At 48.4% G+C, this 19,325-nt stretch overlaps 1 protein-coding gene across 1 annotated transcript in view; it reads right to left on the bottom strand.

Moving 5' to 3' along the window:
* Nucleotides 1–19,325, bottom strand: part of ROPN1L (rhophilin associated tail protein 1 like) — a 208,719-nt gene continuing 189,394 nt past the window's right edge. The window contains exon 7 of the mRNA XM_033934262.1: nt 1–77. The gene's annotated coding sequence lies outside the window, so the exon portion shown is untranslated. The remainder of the gene's footprint in view (nt 78–19,325) is intronic.

The raw sequence follows: 19,325 nt of genomic DNA, 5'->3' as shown, positions 1-19,325 counted from the left end.
ATGTCCCTCATGATAGGGAAGATAGTCTCTTCAATAGCATAAGCAATCATATTTGCTTGTACCGTAGATACAGCAACCTGGGAAAAAGACAAATAGTTGGTTAGTCATGCTTAATCTTCTTCTGAAGAAGACTGTGGAACAACTTCAAGTTTCAACTTCTACAGTAATAACAGCACTAGGTGTATGAGCAGGCTTTAGCCTAAAGGATTTATCCTTGATTTCTAGTATTTTCCTTCTCCTTTCTGAGAAGAGATAGCTTGCTGTTGAGTGCGAGCAGTGATTGCAGATGTGCAGCTTCAGGTTGAGCCAACTTTGCCTCCAAAGCCCTGATCTACTCTATTGTTGATTTCCTTTTGTTGAACCGCTTCTTTTTAGATTGACTCTGCACCATCCAGCAGGAGTGGCACCAGTCTGCAAAGATTGGAGTTTACTGAAAGAAACCTGTGAAGGAGAAGCAGAACCGTTAGTTTCAAGAGATAAGGATGACTGAATAGCACAGACACTGGTTTTGCTATCCTTAGGTCTAGCTTTAGAAAGTAACTTGGTGACAACATCGTCTGAAACTCTGGAACAGGCATCATAAATATTTTCAGCTTGCTTTATTAAGCAGGGAAGAGAAAGAATCCTGATGTTTCCCAGCTAAAGGTATTTTAATATGTTCAGGCAAGCCTTTCAAAAATTGATTTCTGTATTCTCCGATCAGCAGTTACAAGTTGACTAGGCACAGGAAAGAATACTTGCTTTAAACAGAATGCAAATTTCCGTGGGCTTTCCTTCTTTGAACACTGCATTGTGTAAGCCACTCTCCTAGCCTTGGTAGCATCTGAAAACATGCCATAACGTTTCTTCAATTCTTGTTCCATGGATGCCAAGTCTGTAGTGTCTATAGTGTGAGTATCTTTATGAAATGTCAATTTTAGTAATGATCTCTTATCTGAATCACACTGCACCTGGAAATTTTGGAACAATTTTACAGAATCAAAGTGAGCTTGTATTCTTCCCTTTTCGCTCCTGAAAAAGAGTTAAATAATTGCCTAAATGTCTTCATTAATTGTGTATATCATTCTGGTGTTAGAGGAGCTCCCTCTTGTGGTTGTTTGTAGTAAGTTTTTTCACTCACAGGTTCTGACCTCAAAGAGTGTGTCTTAAGGACAGGCTGATGTGATGTTTCACCACATGAGTTGGAATGTGGGATGGTAGAAGGCAGGATCTGTTGTCAGATATCAACCAATCGGGGTGGATGGCAGCACCCCTATCTCCAAGCTCCCTTTTTTTCCCGAGTTGAATTGAAAATGGCTATCAATTCTTGGAAACAAAGGAACGGGAATCATTATCAGGGAGTAAAGCTTGAGCTGTGTGATGTAGAGTAGGTGGCCTAGAATCAGTATAACTTTCTGAATCTACATATAACTCTAATTCTTTCTGATAGCAACCAGATCTTTACACAGAACACTGCAACATTCTTTGCTTGGAGAGGTTAATAAATTATTTATTTCAGCAAAAATAGCATATTTCACTTGCAGTGGCGTAACTAACATATGTGGCACCCGGGGCTCATCATTTTTTGACACCACCCCCCCATCTGTATGAAAAAACATGATTTTTAGTAACAATCCACACGTCACACAAGAGTGTACCTAGGAAAAGGCATCTTACATACTGCAGTGAGCAGTACGTCAATAAACCCATTGTAAAACTAAACAAGCCAGACTAGTACAGATCAATCCTACATAGTCAATCCTAACAGAAAATCATGTATTTTCGAACACACAGAATACAGAAAACACCTTTGCCTAGTATGTAATCATAAACTATCCCCTCCCCCTTTTACAAAACTGTAGTGTGGTTTTTAGCCATGGTGGTAACAGCTCAGATGCCAACGCTAAAAAACACTCTACAGTTTTGTAAATGGGGAGATAGAATAAAAATGCGTAGACAAAGATCAAACTGAAGCACCAAGAAGCTGGACTCTGCATACAATACAACACCACACCACAGAAACAGAAATGCATCTCCTCTATAGCAAAAAAATAATAAATATAATTTTTTTTTCTACCTTGTCTTCTCTGGTTTCTGCTTTCCTCATCTTCTTGTCACTCTCTTCCCCCTTCCATCTCTCCCACATCCCCATGGTCTGGCATTTCACTCTCTCCTCTCCCTTCCCCCCACTTCCATCAGCATCTGCCCCTTTTCTCACCCTTCACACTTCCATATCACCCTGACCCCCTTTCTCACCCTTCACGCTTCCATACCACCCTGACCCCCTTTCTCACCCTCCACCACGCTTCCATACCACCCTGACCCCTTTCTCACACTCCATACCCTTCCATACCACCCTGACCTCCTCACCCTCCACACCCTTCATTACCACCCTGCCCCCCTTTCTCACCCTTCATGCTTCCATACCACCCTGCCCCCCTTTCTCACCCTTCCATACCACCCTGACCCCCTTTCTCTCCCTTTACCACCCTTCCATGCAAGACTTACACCCTTAATGGCGAGATCCTAACAAGAACTGAAGCAGAACGAGATTTAGGGGTGATCGTCAGTGAGAACATGAAGACTGCCAATCAAGTGGAGCAAGCTTCATCCAAGGCAAGGCAAATCATAGGTTGCATACGCAGGAATTTCGTCAGCCGTAAGCCTGAAGTCATTATGCCATTGTATAGATCCATAGTGAGGCCCCACCTGGAAAACTGTGTGCAATTATAGAGGCCGCATTACTGTAAGGATGTGCTGAGACTGGAGTCAGTCCAGAGAATGGCCACCCGGATGGTCTCGGGACTCAAGGATCTCCGGTACGAGAAACGGCTGGATAAGTTGCAGCTGTATTCACTCGAGGAACGCAGAGAGAGGGGTGACATGATCGAGACATTCAAGTATCTCACGGGCCGCATCGAGGTGGAAGAAGATATCTTCTTTTTCAAGGGTCCCGCGGCAACAAGGGGGCATCCGTGGAAAATCAGGGGTGGGAAACTGCACGGGGACACCAGGAAATTCTTTTTCACTGAAAGGGTGGTTGATCGCTGGAATAGTCTTCCACTTCAGGTTATTGAGGCCAGCAGCGTGGCTGATTCTAAGGCCAAATGGGATAGACACGTGGGATCTATTCACAGAGAAAGGTAGGGGAGGGTCATTGGGGTGGGCAGACTAGATGGGCTGTGGCCCTTATCTGCCGTCTATTTCTATGTTTTTATGTTTCCATACCACCCTGACCCCCTTTCTCACCCTCCACACCCTTCCATACCACCCTGACCCCCTCTCACCCTCCACACCCTTCCTTACCACCCTGACCCCCTTTCTCACCCTTCATGCTTCCATACCACCCTGAACCCTTTCTCACCCTCCACACCCTTCCATACCACCCTGACCCCCTTTCTCTGCCTTCACCATCCTTCCATACCACCCTGACCTCCTTTCTCACCTTTCAAAATGCTTCCATACCACCCTGACCCCCTTTCTCACCTTTCACCATGCTTCCATACCACCATGACCCCCTTTCTCACCCTCCACACCCTTCCATACCACCGTGACCCCCTCTCACCCTTCCATACCACCCTGACCCCTTTTCTCACCCTCCACACCCTTCCATACCGCCCTGACACCCTCTCACCCTCCAAATCTTTCCTTATCATGACCCCCTTTCTCACCCTTCACGCTTCCATACCACCCTGAACCCCTTTCTCACCCTCCACACCCTTCCATACCACCCTGACCCCCTTTCTCACCCTTTACCATTCTTCCATACCACCCTGACCAACTTTCTCTCCCTTCACCACCCTTCCATACCACCCTGACCCCCTTTCTCACCCTTCACCACCCTTCCATACCACCCTGACCCCTTTTCTCACCCTTCACCACCCTTCCATACCACCCTGACCCCCTTTATTTCCTTCCACCCCACCACCCTACTATGCTTCTTTCTCTCTCCATCGAAATCCCGCGATGACGACTACTGCTGCCTCTGCTCTGGAAGAGGTGACGTCGGAGGGGGGCTGGGCTGGCAGATGTAGAGAGTTGCGGCAAGGTCCCACGATGTTTGTGGCTGCCAGTCATTGCGGTCCACCCCCCTCCGACATCACTTATCTCTTCTGAAGCAGCGGTAGCAATAGTCATCGCGAGACCTTCGTACACTTCAGTGCGGCTGCCGTATTTATGCTCTGGAATAAATACGGCAGAAGCGCTGAGGTGCTGTTTTCAACAGTGAGCTTCAGGACCCGGCTGGCTGTGCACCCCCTTGGAGGTGCACCCGGGGCGGACCTCTCCCCCGCCCCCCCCCCCCCCCCCCTTGGTACGCCACTGCTGGACGCAGTATTCCAGGTGAAGGCGTACCATGGCCTGGTACAGTGGCATTATAACCTTCTCTGATCTGTTCATGATCCCCTTCTTAATCATTCCTAGCATTCTGTTTGCCCTTTTCACTGCCTCTGTGCATTGCGTAGATTACTTCATTGACTTGTCGACCAGTACTCCCAAGTCTCTTTCCTGGGGGGTCTCTCCAAGTACTGCACCAGACATCCTGTATTCATGTATAAGATTTTTGTTACCGTCATGCATCACCTTACACTTATGCATGTTGAACCTCATTTGCCATGTCGCTGCCCATTTCTCGAGCGTGTTTATGTCACGTTGCAGGTCTTTGCAATCCTTCTGTGTCTTCACTACTCTGAATAACTACATATCGTCTGCAAATTTAATCACCTCACTCATCGTACCAATTTCCAGGTCATTTATAAATATGTTGAAGAGCACGGGTCCAAGCACCGAACCCTTCAGCACTCCACTTGTGATGCTTTTCCAGTCCTATCCGCTAGCCAGTTTTTAATCCACGTATTTCACTCTCATTTCCATAGCTCGCAATTTTTCGAAGTAGTCGTTCATGCCTTGTCGAATGCCTTCTGAAAATCCAGATACACGATGTCGACCGGGTCACCCTTGTCTACCTGCCTGTTTACTCCCTCGAAGAAGTGCAGTAAGTTCGTCATACAAGATCTTCCTTTACTGAAGCTGTGCTGGCTAGTCCTCATCAGATTGTGTCCATCAAGGTGATCTATGATGTGGTCCTTTATCAGCGCTTCAACAATATTTCCCTGTACCGAGGTCAGAATCACTGGTCTGTAGTTTCTCGGATCTCCCATCGAACCTTTCTTGAAGATCGGCGTGACATTCGCCACTTTCCAGTCTTCCTGAATCCTTCCCGATTTGATCGACAAATTGACTATTAGTTGAAGCAATTCAGCTATAGCCCCTTTCAGTTCCTTGATTACCCTCGGATGGATGCCATCCGTTCCTGGAGATTTATCATATTTAAGCCTGTCAATCTGCCTGCATACCTCTTCTAGACTGACCGGCTTCTGGTATGTTGTGTATATCCTCTTCTGTAAATACAGATGCAAAAAAAATGTGTTCAGTTTGTCGGCGATGGCTTTGTCCTTCTTTAGCACTCCCTTTATTCCATGGTCATCCAACGGCCCCACCGCTTCCTTCGCGGGTCGTTTCCCCTTAATATATCAAAAGAACAGCTTGAAGTTTTTTTACCTCCTTGGCTATTTTTTCCTCGTAGTCTCTTTTGGCCCCTCTTACCACCTTATGGCACCTGTTTTGATGTTGTTTGTGCTTTTTCCAGTTTTCGTCCGTTTTTGACCTTTTCCATTCCTTAAACGAAGTTTTCTTGTCTCTGAACACTTCCTTCACTGCTACAGTGAGCCACGCTGATTCCTTGTTCTTTTCCCTCTTGGATCCCTTGTTGATACATGGTATATATAGATTTTACGGCTTGGTGACTGTGTCCTTAAAAAGAGACCATGCTTGCTCTAGCATTTTTACAGTGCTTATCCTTTTCTTAATCTTCTTCCCCACCATGAGTCTTATCCCTTCGTAATTCCAGAATTGCATTTCCTCTCGTATTTTCCTTGACAAGTTGTTCCAGGAAGCAATCGTCTACAGCAGTGTTTCTCAACCTTTTTACACCTATGGACCGGCAGAAATAAAATAATTATTCTGTGAACCAGCGGTTGAAGAACACTGGGCTAAGTTATGGGCCAGACCCCGCCCATCCCCACCCCAGACCCCACCCCCATAAAAGTACTAATTGCACCTTGCACGTCCCGTGCCTCATCTGGAAGCCTTCCCTCTGACGTTGCAATGTCAGAGAGAAGGCTTCCGGTTCAGGTGCAGGATGCCCGTAGGAGCCACTGCCCGTGGCTTTGTGCACTGAATCAGTTAGGAAGAGGGAGCTGGCTCGAAGATAACGCCGCATCGATCGCACCATGGTCTGGTGGTTGAAGAACACTGTTTTGGGCCTGATGCACATGCTGGCCCTGTGGACCGGCAGGAAATTTCTGTGGACCGGCACTGGTCCATGGAACGGTGATTGAAGAACACTGGTCTACAGCATCCAGGAACTTGGTTTCCCTACCGCAGGCGGAGGTGCCTAGGTTTTAGTCGTGTTTAATCTCGTCTGTCATTTTACCATCAATTTCTTCAGACTGTTGTAGCGGCTCCGGTACCTGTAGCTTCAGTATTCCCCGGACTCTGCTTACTTCATCGCAACCCTCACGTGCTTCCTTCAAGTAGGAAGTCCTGCTGGAACAGCTTTGATAAAACTGGAACCATAATTGTCACAAAAGAAAATCAAATCTTAGTTCAAATTAAAGCACTTTATTGTGACATGGGGGAGTCTATGTACAGCCAGTCCTGACTCCACCATTAATAAGGAAAGTCCAGTCACTAAACAAAGTTCAACAGAACTCAAAAAAAAAAAGAGCTCAATTATCACCTTAACTCAGGTAAGTAAGGAAAACATTACATAGTCCAAAAGTCATTGTTGTTAGCTGGTCACAATAACGTTTGCACAAAAATGCTGCTGCCATAAAACTCCAATAGGCTGGCAACCATAAAGCTAGCACCCTTACTAGTGCTATATCCAAGCCTTGTAGTTCTGCTGGCTTGTTCCCAATCAGCTTAGCTAAGCTGATGTGGGGGGAGGGGAGTAAGTGAATCCACCTTTTAAACTTTTCTGCAAAACAGAATGCCACGAATGGCTCCACTAACCCACCCAAATGGTAAGTGGATTCTCCCCAAAGCTACTTACTTCCCTCAGGTATCTTAACCCAGTCAAAACATAGCTCATAAACTTCAGGTATTCAATCATTCAAAACTTGGAACAAAACAAACGTTTTTTTTTTCTCCCTGTTCCAAATGAACATAGCAGTACCAGCCTCATTCGATTCCCAAGGCAGCTTGCCTTGAGCAACACCCCATTAGCTTATCACTGCTATATTATAGACTACACAGATCTGCCACTTAACTCAAGTCCATGCAGGAATCTTCAGGCAGTCCTTCCGTCTGTGTCCAGTCCATGGGTTCAGGTACTGTCTGCTGGCTGGTCCCAAGGTCAGTATCAGCTTCAGTCATTTCTATATCTTGGGACTCCAGTGCTCCCTCAGGAGGATCCTCTCCTCCAGCTGGCCCAGGAAAGACTGCCTTTCTCCTTCTGAGGGCAGCCTCTAAATTGCACAACTTCCCACGCCCTGTTCTCAGAGGGGGAGGAGTTACCTGCCCTGCCTGCTTAGGTTTGCCTGAATTATTGCTTATCACCTTCAGCTGGGGACTAGCAGAGGGAGAGGCATGTCTCAGAGGCTGTTCCAGGCTGTTCCTCTTATCAACCTCCACTCCCTGCAACTGGATTTTTTCAGACTTAAAGGGCCAGTCAGTAATTTCTTTCTTACTGCTCACTACCCTACCTCTTCCATTAGTGTTTTGTATTTTAGGGGTGACCTTAGTCCTAGCACGGCTAGGCACGAGTCCAGCTTTAGGGCTAGGGTCGTGACACTGTCCTGGGGGTTGGTAGTAGATGCCGATCTTTGTTTTCGTTCCATTTGTTCCTGGAATTTTGACCCATAGAGACTCTACCTTATTTTTCGTTTCCAGCGTATTCTCTCCGATAGACTCAATTCCCTCTTTGACATATAGGGCAAAACCCCCACCTTTTTGACCTATTCTGTCTCTGCAGTATAGCTTGTATCCCGGTTGCACAGTGTCCCAGACGTTTTCCTCATTCCACTATGTTTCCGTGATGCCGATGATGTCAAGGTTATCTTTTTGTGCCATAGCTTCCAATTCCCCCATCTTATTCCTTAGGCTCCTTGCGTTCATGTATATACACTTGAATTTGCGGCCCGTTACTTTCTTGCATTTCCTTCCCTCTTATGTCCCTTTCAATCAGTCAGGATTTCAGTCTTGCCTATGATCCGGTGAGTCTTCCCCGCTATCTTCCTGCATGGTATCCTCTGGGTATTCCAGTTCCCGAACCATCGACTCTTGGTCGACTGTCAGCTTTCCCCTTCTTCCTAGTCTAAAAACTTCTTAATTTCTATCTTGATGTTGCTTGCAAGTAGCCTCGTTCCGTCTCCGCTGAGGTGGAGTCCATCCTTCCTGAATAGTTTGCTCTTCCCCAGAAAGTCGTCCAGTTGCGCACGAAGTGGAATCCTTCTTCCTCACACCAGCACCTCATCCATGCTTTGACTGCTTGCAGCTCCGTCTGCCTCTTCTCATCAGCCCTGGGCACCGGCTTGATCTCCGAGAATGCTACCCTCGGCGTTCTGGTCTTCAACTTCCCTCCTAGCATCTGGAACTGGTTCTTTAGTCCTTCCCTGCTATAGTTCCTGTTGCTCACGTTGTTTGTCTCCACGTGGATCACCACTGCCGTATCTTCCTCTTCCACACTATCGATGATCCTGTCAATGTAGCTCACTATATCTTCTACCTTGGCTCCTGGTAGGCAGGTCACCAGCTGATCCTGTCTTCCTCCCGTTATGTAGCTGTCGACTTGTCTGATGATGGAGTTCCCCACAATTGTTTCATCCTCTCTATCTGTAGGGATATTCCGTATTCACACCTGAAGGTTAGGCCTCTATGATGTCACCAAGCCTGAACCATTGTCTCAAGAAATCTTTCTGCTGCACAAGAAACTTTCCAGCATGAATTTTGCAAGAAGAAAGAAGTACACAGCTTTGCTGTTTCTGCCTGATGCATTATGGGTATGTACCAGAATGTTATACTATTCAAGGACATTCATCTGTGTCTTCATAATGGGACTATGTGATTCTGGGGGAAGGCCCTTGGTCTTTCAGCCTATATGATACTTTCCACAGAAAGGCTATTCATCCAAGTTCTGTATCTGGATTGGTCCGAGGAAGTCATCTGATGAGATCCAAGTGAGAAGGTGCCAATTAATTAGTTAGTCTGTGTTGAGATGGGGGGGAACTCACATCTTCCCACAGGTGTTCTGCACGTAACCTTTTTCTTTTAATAATTAGACCTGAAAGTTACCTTGCCTCTCTAGCTGCAGGTCCATGTCCCTGGTGTATGACCATCTCTCCAGCCGTAAGTCAGTGTTCTCTGTACACTTCCATCTTCCCTCATCCTGGCATTGGCTTGCACCGGATTCGTCTTCCTTGTGGTTGTCCTCCAGGTGGTCCTCACTCACTGTAGGTGTATCTTGGCAGCTCCACTGTTGCTGGTGATTTTCCATGGCCTCCCTGTATGCCTGTTTGATGAACTTCTCTAACTCCTTGACTTCTTCCTCAATGGTTTCCTCTGTCATGAAGTTTTCTGCCTCTCTGTCCTCCTCTTCCACTGCTCAAAGTGCTTCTAGTTCCAGTATTCTGCCCTCCAGGAGTCTGACTTGCTTCTTCAGACCCTCCAGTTCCTCGCATCGAGTGCATACGGTACATAAGACCCCTCCCAGAGGGGAGGTAGTCATACAAATGGCAAATGGTGTAGAAAACTGGATAGCTCAACATCCTGCTTCTGTTTGCTGCATCCGCTGCTGTCCGCTTGCCAGTCTGTCATCTGAAGTGGCTTGTCCTTGTGTAGGAATCTTTTTAGTGTCCTCGGTGTTACTGTGAAGTCTTTTTCTTGATTTTAAACCTGCTACCCCTGTTGCTTGTGTGTGTCCTCTGTGTCTGCTGTGATTGCCCTCTGCTACTACTGTGTTTGTTTATCTACTGCTTGCTTGTCTGTTTGTTTATCTACTGCTTGCTGTTTGTTTATCTACTGCTTGCTTCTTTGTTTATCTACTTCTTGCTTGTGGTACTTGCCTGTGTAGGTGTTCTTCCTTAGTATTTTTTCTTTGCTCGTCCCTTCTTAAGGTCTATTTGAGCTGTTTTCCATGTTGAGAAGATTTGTTGTACTGTCTTTGAGTTCAGGAACCACTCATGAGTTTGAAGATATCTGCTTAGAATGTCTGACAGTTCTGCTTGCCTGCCATGTATACTGCTTTGAGAAAGATTTTTTGTGGAATGGCCCAATTCCAAATTTGAGACACTTCTTAGCAAAGAAGGCAAGAACCTGTGCCCATTTGCTTGTTGACGTGTAGGGGCATAATAAAAAAAATACATCTAAGTCCGTTTTGGGCCTAAGTCGCTAGTCACCCGTGTCTAAAATCCATTCTCGAAAAATACGTCCAAAATATTTTTTTTTGAGAATCGTGTAATTATACATCCAGCCGTTTGATCGTCCAGACCTCTAAGTCGTCTATCTTTATACTCCATTCTCGTCCAAAAATTAGTCCAAGACAAAACTGCCTAGAACAAGACCTTTTGGATGTGGGAGGAGCCAGCAAAGTGATGGACTGGCCATCCAGACATGGCAACACAGTAGTGGAGCATCCTACAGGGCTCTGCTGAAAACTTCACAAAAAGGGTGCCACAAACATCTCAACACACTCCCTTATAGTTCATGGTGAGCCCCCCAAAACCTACTAGACCCACCTGTCTACAACCCCAGTAGCCCTTATGACTGCAGGTGTCACCTATATGGCAGTACAATAGGGTTTGGGGGAGTGCTGGAGGTGCACATGTTTCGCCATAAATGCAGTGATTAGAGTGGCTTAGGGGCCTGGGTCCTCCTCTCTATGGTTCACTAGCCCACCCCTAGACTACTTAAGCCACCTCTGTGTTGCACTACTAGGCTTTCCTATGCCAGGTGTTGATGTTCTGGAGGCAGGTATATATGTTTTATTCCGATTTTTAGGGTGTTGGGGGGGGGGTTAGAATCACTGGGACAGTGTGTGGGGGTCTGTATTTTGTGTCTGCAGTGGTTATCTGGTCACTTTGGATACCTTCTGGGCACTTAGACCTGATTTTACATCGCCTAAGTCACAATGTACAAGATTCGTCTAGGCGGTCTCGTTCAACTTTCGGTTATACTTGCAGTACAACTAAGTCTAGCTAGGCCCAAGTCCCTCCCAAATCCCACCCTCACCACTCCTCCTGAAACACCCCTTTCAGCTCTGGGCATACAGCAGCACTGAAAAGGCCTAAACTGTTTTTAGTTAAGTCTAAAACCCATATTGATTATCAGCACTTGGACAACTTGTCTTTTTGATTGTCCAAGTGCCAATTTAGGCGGTATTTTAGATGTATTTCTGTTTAGATTAAGAGCCCCATAGTGTATAGCAACTTGTCTGTATGTATCAAGACTACTTGACTGAAAAGACAATCCTAAAATGTGTGCAGCACTCTGCGGATCACTTGCACTTCTAGTAGATTGATGTGAAAGGATTTCTCTTGAACAGTTCAAGTCCCTTGAGTATGAAGGCTGTCTAGGTAAGCCCCCCATCCAGATACAGATGCATCTGTCGTTAAGATCTTCTGATGTGGGGGCACATGAAAAAGAAGGCTCCTGGAGAGGTTCGTTGGGATAAGTCACCACTTGCAGAGATTGACGAAGAGGTGGTGACTCTGAGTTGGTGGGAGAGTGGATCTGTGGCCTGAGACCACTAGAAGCCAGAGTTCATTGGGGATCTCTGAGATGAAGACGGGCAAATGGAGTAACATGTACTGTGGAAGCCATGTGCCCTAGAGGTGAATTAGATTGTCGTTCCTTGGTTGCAGAGGCAAATTAGATTGTCAATCCTCTGTTTAGGGAGGTAGGCTCGAGCTTGAGTTGTATCCTACACACGTCCAAGGACCACAACACCCGATCCTGCTCCCTCGAACCAGAGGAAGTAAAAGCAGGAAGGTGGACTTCCTGATTCATATGGAAAGTGGAGCCACTTTGGGAAGAAAGGAAGGAACAGTGTGCAGCCTCACACTGGAATCCGTAATACACAGAAAAGGTACCCGTCAGAAAAGAGCCTGAAGCTCCAAATCCCTACAAGCTGAGGTAATAGCCACCAGGAAGACCATCTTGATCGTGAGATCCAGAAGGGCTGCCTGCTCCAGAGGCTCGTATGACAGACGAGCCAAAGAATGGAGAACCAGTCGGACAGGGAAGTTGCAATGGAGGCCTAAGCTACAGAGCGCCCCGCAGAAAACAAGCCATGTCTGGATGAGTTGCCAAGGCTTCCCTCAGAGGAAGGGGGTCATACATGAAAGACCAGCAATCTGCATCCAGAGCGAAGCTACCGCTAGGCCCTTCTTCATGCCATCCTGCAGGAACTCCAGGACCCGAGGGACGGACAAAGCAGCCAGGTCTACCTGTCACAGGCCGCACCAAGCCTGAAAACATCTCCAAGTCTTTGCATAGGCAGCCACTGTGGATTTCCTTTTGCTGTTTAGCAACGTGACAATTGGGCCTGATTCTGTATCGTGATTGGACCCTGTGTGAGGAGGCAAGAATGACAAGGTAGCTGGAGCCCCCAATCCTGCTGAAGCTGAACCAAGTCAGCATACAACGGCCACCTCAGCCAATCGGGTGTGACCAGGAGCACTGGATCGCCATGGGCCGCTATCCATCTCAACAGACGCCCTATCGTGAACCACGGAGAGAAGACATATAGTAGACCTTCCTGTAGCCAGGGCTGCACCAGCACGTCCAGGTCTTTGCAGCCGGCCTTGGGACAGTGAATGAAGAACCGATCTGTTTTCTTGTTGGTCGCATTTGCCATGAGATTGAACGTGGGATGCCCTCACTGATCTACTATGCAAGTGAACGCTTTTTGAGAGAGACCACTCTGTGATCCAGAGACTGATGACTGAGAAATCCACTTGAACGTTATCCACTCCTGTCACGTGTGCCGCTCGACCCACCACAAAATATCTCTTCACCCATCAAAAGAGAAGCTGAGCCTTCATGCTCAGAGATGAACCCCTCGCACCCCCCTGACATAAGCCACCGCCTTGGCATTATTCGAGAAGACAAGGACAGTTTGATGAGAGAGACAACTCTCGAAGTGGAGAAGAGCCAGCTGAATCACTCAAAGCTCCAAGCAATTGATGAACCACTTGCACTCTGAGGGCACCCACTGGCCCTTTGAGACTCGCATCCATTGATAGAGTCACCCAATCCAAGATCTAGAGTGGAAGGCTCCTGGATAGCAAGAGGGGTCACAACCACCATGTAAGACTGTTCTGTGCCACATTCATTATCTAGGGCAGGGGTGCATGCAATGGGTCCTGCTGGGACTCCAACGTGAAAGCATTTCATTCTGTAGCAGATGCAGATGGGCTCTGGCCCAAGGAATCACATTGATTGTTGCCACCATGGTCCCCAGAACACGGAGGTAGTCATACCGTGGAGACCAGAGTGGCCAGAAGGACCCTGTTAATCTGTCTAAGCTTTTCCTGATGGGAGATAGGCAGGAACTCTTTGTGAAACCAAACTCCCAGGTATTCCAGGTCCTGCATTGGCTCAAGGTGACACCCAGCCCAGGCACTGCAGCAACTGCACCACCTGATGAATGGCCTTATGCCCCTTGGACTATGAGGGAGCTCTGATCCACCAGTCATCCAGATACCGGTGAATCAGGACACCCAGGGTAAGAAGATGGGCCGCTACCACCATCACTTTGGTGAAGGTCCTGGGTACCGCTGACAATCCAAAGGGCATTGCTGCAAACTGGAAATGTTGCCCCAAGACGTGAAACCTAGATACTTCCGGTGGTCTAGAAAAATGGGAATGTAGAGATACATCTCCCTCAGATCCAGCAAAGCTAGAAACTCTCCCGACGCCACCAATGCTATCACTGAGCGCACCATCTTCATGGGGAAGCGAGGCACTTTCAGTGCCGTATTGACTGCCTTGAGGTCCACAAATGGTCTCCAATCATTGGAGCTTTTATTTGGAATGATGAAGTATATCGAGTATCTCCCAGAGCCCCAGTCTCATTCTGAAATGAGTTCTATGGCCACAATATTGAGTAATCTGCGGTCTGTGGTGTGCACCTGAACCACCTTCTCGGGACAGCCCGCTGGGGAATCCAGAAAATACTCGGTCAGAGGACAGAGAAATTCCAATTTGTAGCCATACCTGAGAACCTCCAAGACCCAGCGGTCCGAAGTAATGGCCTGCCATTCCACCAGGAAAGCTGACAACTGTCCCCCTATGTGTGGTGGGGAGGGGGGGAAGACTTGCTTCTTTGCAGGAGCCACTGTACGACTCCCTGTGGATGGCTGACATCGAGAACTGCTGAATTGTGGGCTGGCAGATGAAAATGACTGCTGGCCCGCAGACAGGCCCAAGTATGGATGGGAGTGCCTGAAGTTACAAAAATTAGAACATCCTAAACCTCTGGATGGTCAGGATCTATTCATGGACAGTGACTTGGGCTTGCAATCCTGCACACTGGCCATAAGGTCATCCAGACCCTGACCAAACAGCAGCTGTCCCTTAAAGGGCAACCAGCTCAAGTTTGCTGTAGAAGAAAAATCGCCAGACTACTGCCAGATCCAGAGCATCCTGCGAGCCTAAATAGAATAGGCAGAAAGCTTAGTAAAGACTTTCAAGATGTCATACAAGGCATTACAAATCAAAGACAGGCTTTATACTTTCAGCGATGTTCTCATACTTAAGACCAGCACACATCAAACAAAACAAAAAGTTTTAAGATCTATCATTCACAGACCTCAGCGGTGCAGCCTGCATGAATCAAACTTTATACATACAAGCACCATAATCGTCATCGGTCTTATAAATACTTTAAATATTTTCAATTATTTTTTTATTTTAAATACTTTAAATAGTTTCAAATAGAAAAGTATTTGTAGATTAAAAAATACTCATCTTAGTCTACGTGAATGGGGTAAGCGCTCCGACATCAAACTATGTTTCGCCCACAAGGTCTGTATCAAGGAATTTCCCCTTAAGTCAACTGATTAACGCGGGGAACATGAGTCTATTGACTTAAGGGGGTATTCCTTGATACAGCCCTAGTGGGCGAAACGTAGTTCTATGTCAGAGCGCTTACCCCCATCTGCGTAGACTAAGATGAGTATTTTTTACTCTACAAATACTTTTCTATTTGAAACTATTTAAAGTATTTAAAATAAAAAAATAGGACTTCCGGCGGAAGCATGGGGCTGTAAGGTTGGGAGATCTGCAGCTCCGCCACGCCCGCCACAGATCTTTCAATTATCGGCGATTTTTCCCCTAGCAACCGCTCCCCCGGCGGTGGTGATCCTGCAGTCGGGCTTCGGGCTGGTTTCGGAGCGAGTGGCGGAGGGATGGCCGCAAAGACACCGGCGAAGAGCCAAGATCGGGGGAAGCAGGCAGAATCCAAAATGGCGGCGCCCGCGGCTCCTGCCACGCCGGAATCCCCGAACTCGCACTGGATTGCGGAGGTGTCGGCTGAAGTGCAAGCCGCGCTGGAGGGCACGCTCGGTGCTAAACTGCAGCGAATCCTTGATAAATTGGATTCTTTGGACCAGCGCTTTGCCATGCTTACATCTGAGGTCCGGGACACTCAGCAGTGGGTCAGCAATGCGGAGGACTCAGTTCACAGGCTGGCTCAGGAGCAGGGGGCGCAGGCTTCCTCTCTAGCAGCGCTTCGGGCCAAGGTGGAGGACCTTGAGAACCGGTCCCGCCAGAACAATTTGAGGTTCATTGGCCTGCCCGAGTCAATTGCAGAGAATGACCTGGGGGATGTCCTGGAGCGCTGGTTGACCGAATCTCTGGCTCTTCCACAGAAATTGGGACCCCTGCGCATTGAACGAGCCCATCGCCTGGGGAGGCGGAGAGACGGAGCGGAACGTCCCCGTGTGGTGATCTGCCGGATTTTGAACTACCGGCATAAGTTGGAGGTACTCCGAGCTTTGCGGCAGGGGAAGAAACTGCAATATAATAATACTTCCGTCTTGTGTTTTCAAGACTACTCTGCAGAGGTCTCTCAGGCGCGCCGTAAGTTCTCTCCGCTTTGCTCTGCTCTGGTTCGTCGCCACATCTCCTTTTCCTTGCAGTACCCAGCACGTCTGCGGGTGATGCATTCGGGTACAGCTCATCATTTTGACTCTCCTGAGGCCGCTCAAACCTTTGTGGATGAGCATTTTCCTGCTGCCTCCTCCTAGACTTTGTGGGCTTTGCTGATGCTTGAAGGGGGATCCCCTAGAACGCTGGCCTGTGGAACCTATGCCTCTGGGGAGGATCCCGAGGCCCAACTTCTCAGCCCTCGTCGGACTACTGTTGGACTTGCTTCCGCCTCTTTGGGGCAGAAACTCTGAGCGACTGGGGAGCTTTGCTGATTCTGATGTGACTGGTGGGAGTGTGTGTGTGGTAGGGTGGGTGGTAGCTTGTGGGTTCCTTTTGGTTGAAAGAATCAGGGGTGTGTGTGGGTAGGATGTGAGAGGAATGTATGAGGCCTTTTGCTTATAGGGGACCTGGGTGGTTCTTTCTTAGGGGGTTTACTCCCCTTCTGGCGTTGGAGGGCGGGAGGGTTGGAGTCTGGGTATTCTTGTGCTCCTGTGGTGGGCGTGTCTTGCTTTTTGGAAGTGGCAACCATTGGGTTGCGGTGTGGATGGTGGGTCGGGGGGAAGAGGGGTGGGAGGGGAGGGAGGGGGGTTTGTGGGGAGGGAAGGGAAGAGTTCTCAGGGGGTTGGGGTTATCCTAAGTTCAGTCTGGTGGGGGTATACAGGGCTCCTTGGTGGTTGATATGGCTGGGGGGGTGGGGGCTGGGACACTCCTCTGGTTTTGTTCACAAGGTTTTGTTGTCCTTGCTTTTTTCTCTCTATTTGGATCTTTCTGGACTGTAAATTGATCTCTTGGAATGTGGGGGGTATCCACTCTCCACTTAAACGTTTCAAAATTTTACAGCAGCTAAATCGGAGGCGAGCTTCCTTGGCCTTCCTGCAGGAGACTCGGTTGACCTCTGCGGAACATGCTAAGCTCTGTACATGGTGGGTGGGTGACCATTTGGAGGCCCCGGCTCTGGGGGGGAAGGGTGGAGTCGTGATTCTTTTTCGTAAGGGTCTTCCTCTGCAGGTCAACAGAGTTCTCAAGGACCCGGAGGGCCGTTACTTGATTGCATCGGTTACTCTTAACAATAGGCCCCTGCTTTTATGCAATCTTTATGCTCCTAATAATCCCTTGGCAAAATTTTTTAGGAAACTGTGTACTCTCTTGTTACAATTTGGAGATCTTCCCTTGTTGCTGGGGGGGATTTTAATGAGGTTCCGGATCCGAGGCTTGATCGGTCTACTTCCACGGGTAAGGAGGCTCTCAAGACATGTACGGGGGCTCAGCTTTTGGCTTCTTCCCTTGATTTGTTGGATGTTTGGAGGGTTTTGCATCCGGTGGAATGGGATTATTCTCACTTATCTAGGGCCCATGGGACGCTTTCTCGGATTGATCTGATTCTTTTGTCCAGGGGTTTGCTGCCCGTGGTTCGGGAGGTGGTGCTTGGCCCCATTGAGATATCCGATCATGCGTGGGTGGGCTTGGATTGGCAATGGGGGGCCCCTGGAGGGGGTGACACCCAGTGGACGTTCCCTTGTCATCTGTACCGGAATGCCCGTTTTTATGATTTTTTGAGGCAAAAATGGGGAGATTTCAAATGTACCAATCAGGAACATAGAGAGGATCCCATCCTTTATTGGGAAACGGCGAAGGCGGTGTTACGCGGAGAGATCCTGGCGTTTGTGGCTCACGAAACAAAGCAGCGTCACCGGACAGTTTTGGCGTTAGAGCGTCGAGTTTTGTTTTTGCGGAGGTGTTATGCTGCTAGAGCCTCTTTAGGACTCCGGGCACGGCTCTTAGAGGCGCAGCAGGAGTTGAATGAACTTCTGCATCGGGGGGCAGTGCGCTCTCGGGATCACTATCGGTTCCACTTATTTCGATTTGCTAATAAAAGCAGCCGGCTGTTGGCTAGGTTGGCCCGCTCTCATCGTGGGAGGTCCGGAGTGGAGGCGTTGCGAGATTCCCGAGGTGTACTTTATCACCAGCCTGCGGATGTTAGCCGTATTTTGCGTGACTTTTTTGCAACTTTGTACGATTCGCTGGACCCAGACCTCCTGGATGGTACGGTCTATTTGGACAGTTTGTATCTGCCCCGCCTGTTCCTTGGTGACTCGGAAATGTTGGAATGCCCAATTACTGCTGAGGAAGTGGAATGTGTGATTCGAGCGGGGCCCTTGGGTAGGGCGCCGGGACCCGATGGCTTCCTTGGGGAGTTTTATAAGCTACTCGTTGACGACATTGCTCCGGTTCTATCTGAGATCTTTAATCTGAATGTTGCCAAAGGTTTTTTGCCCCATTATTTGAACCTGGCGCAGATTATCGTTCTCCCGAAGCCTAGTCGGGATCCGGTTTTGCCGGGATCCTACAGACCCATCTCATTGTTAAATTTTGAGACAAAATTGATGGCTAAAGTGGTGGCTAATCGGTTGGCCCGGGTCTTGCCTTCTTTGGTGTCTGATCAGCAGGTGGGTTTTGTGCGGGCGCGCCCGGTGTCTAAACATCTTCGTCGTATCCTGCTGGCTTTGGAACGAGCTGGCGCGGAGGGCACCCCCGCCCTACTTATTAGTTTTGATGCTGAAAAGGCCTTTGACCGGGTGGGGTGGGGGTTCCTCTTTGCTATGCTGCGGGCATACGGGTTTGGCCCCTTTTTCTTTAACGCTCTTCAGGCGCTGTATAGTGATCCGGAGGCGCGGATCTCAGTGAACCGGATCTCGGCCCCCTTTCCTATTCGGAGGGGTACCCGCCAGGGTTGCCCTCTTTCGCCGCTGCTTTTTGCACTTTATTTGGACCCATTGATTCGGGAGCTACAATCTAATGCGGATATCTGTGGTCTTCAGCTGGGTGCCACTCATTTTAAGGTGGCGGCTTTTGCTGATGATCTTTTGGTTTTTCTGACGGACCCGCATCGTTCCTTGCCCACCCTCCTGGAGAGCGTTCGGGAGTTCGGGGACTTTTCGGGGTTTGCGTTGAATCTGACTAAGTCTGAGGCGTTGGCCTCTTCGGCGGGGCTTCGGGAATCTTGGGGAGGGGCCTTTCCTTTGCAATGGGCAGAGTCTTCTTTTCGCTATTTGGGAGTCCAGCTTTCGATGGATGTGCGGGAACTTTACAGGTTGAATGTTACGCGCCTCTTGTCTTCTATGAGCTCAGTTCTG

The sequence above is a fragment of the Geotrypetes seraphini genome, chromosome 2, assembly GCF_902459505.1.
Source record: "Geotrypetes seraphini chromosome 2, aGeoSer1.1, whole genome shotgun sequence".
In the NCBI taxonomy this organism is placed as follows: Eukaryota; Metazoa; Chordata; class Amphibia; order Gymnophiona; family Dermophiidae; genus Geotrypetes; species Geotrypetes seraphini.
Note: the sequence above shows the minus strand (reverse complement) of the source record. Positions and strands in the feature narration are given on the sequence as shown.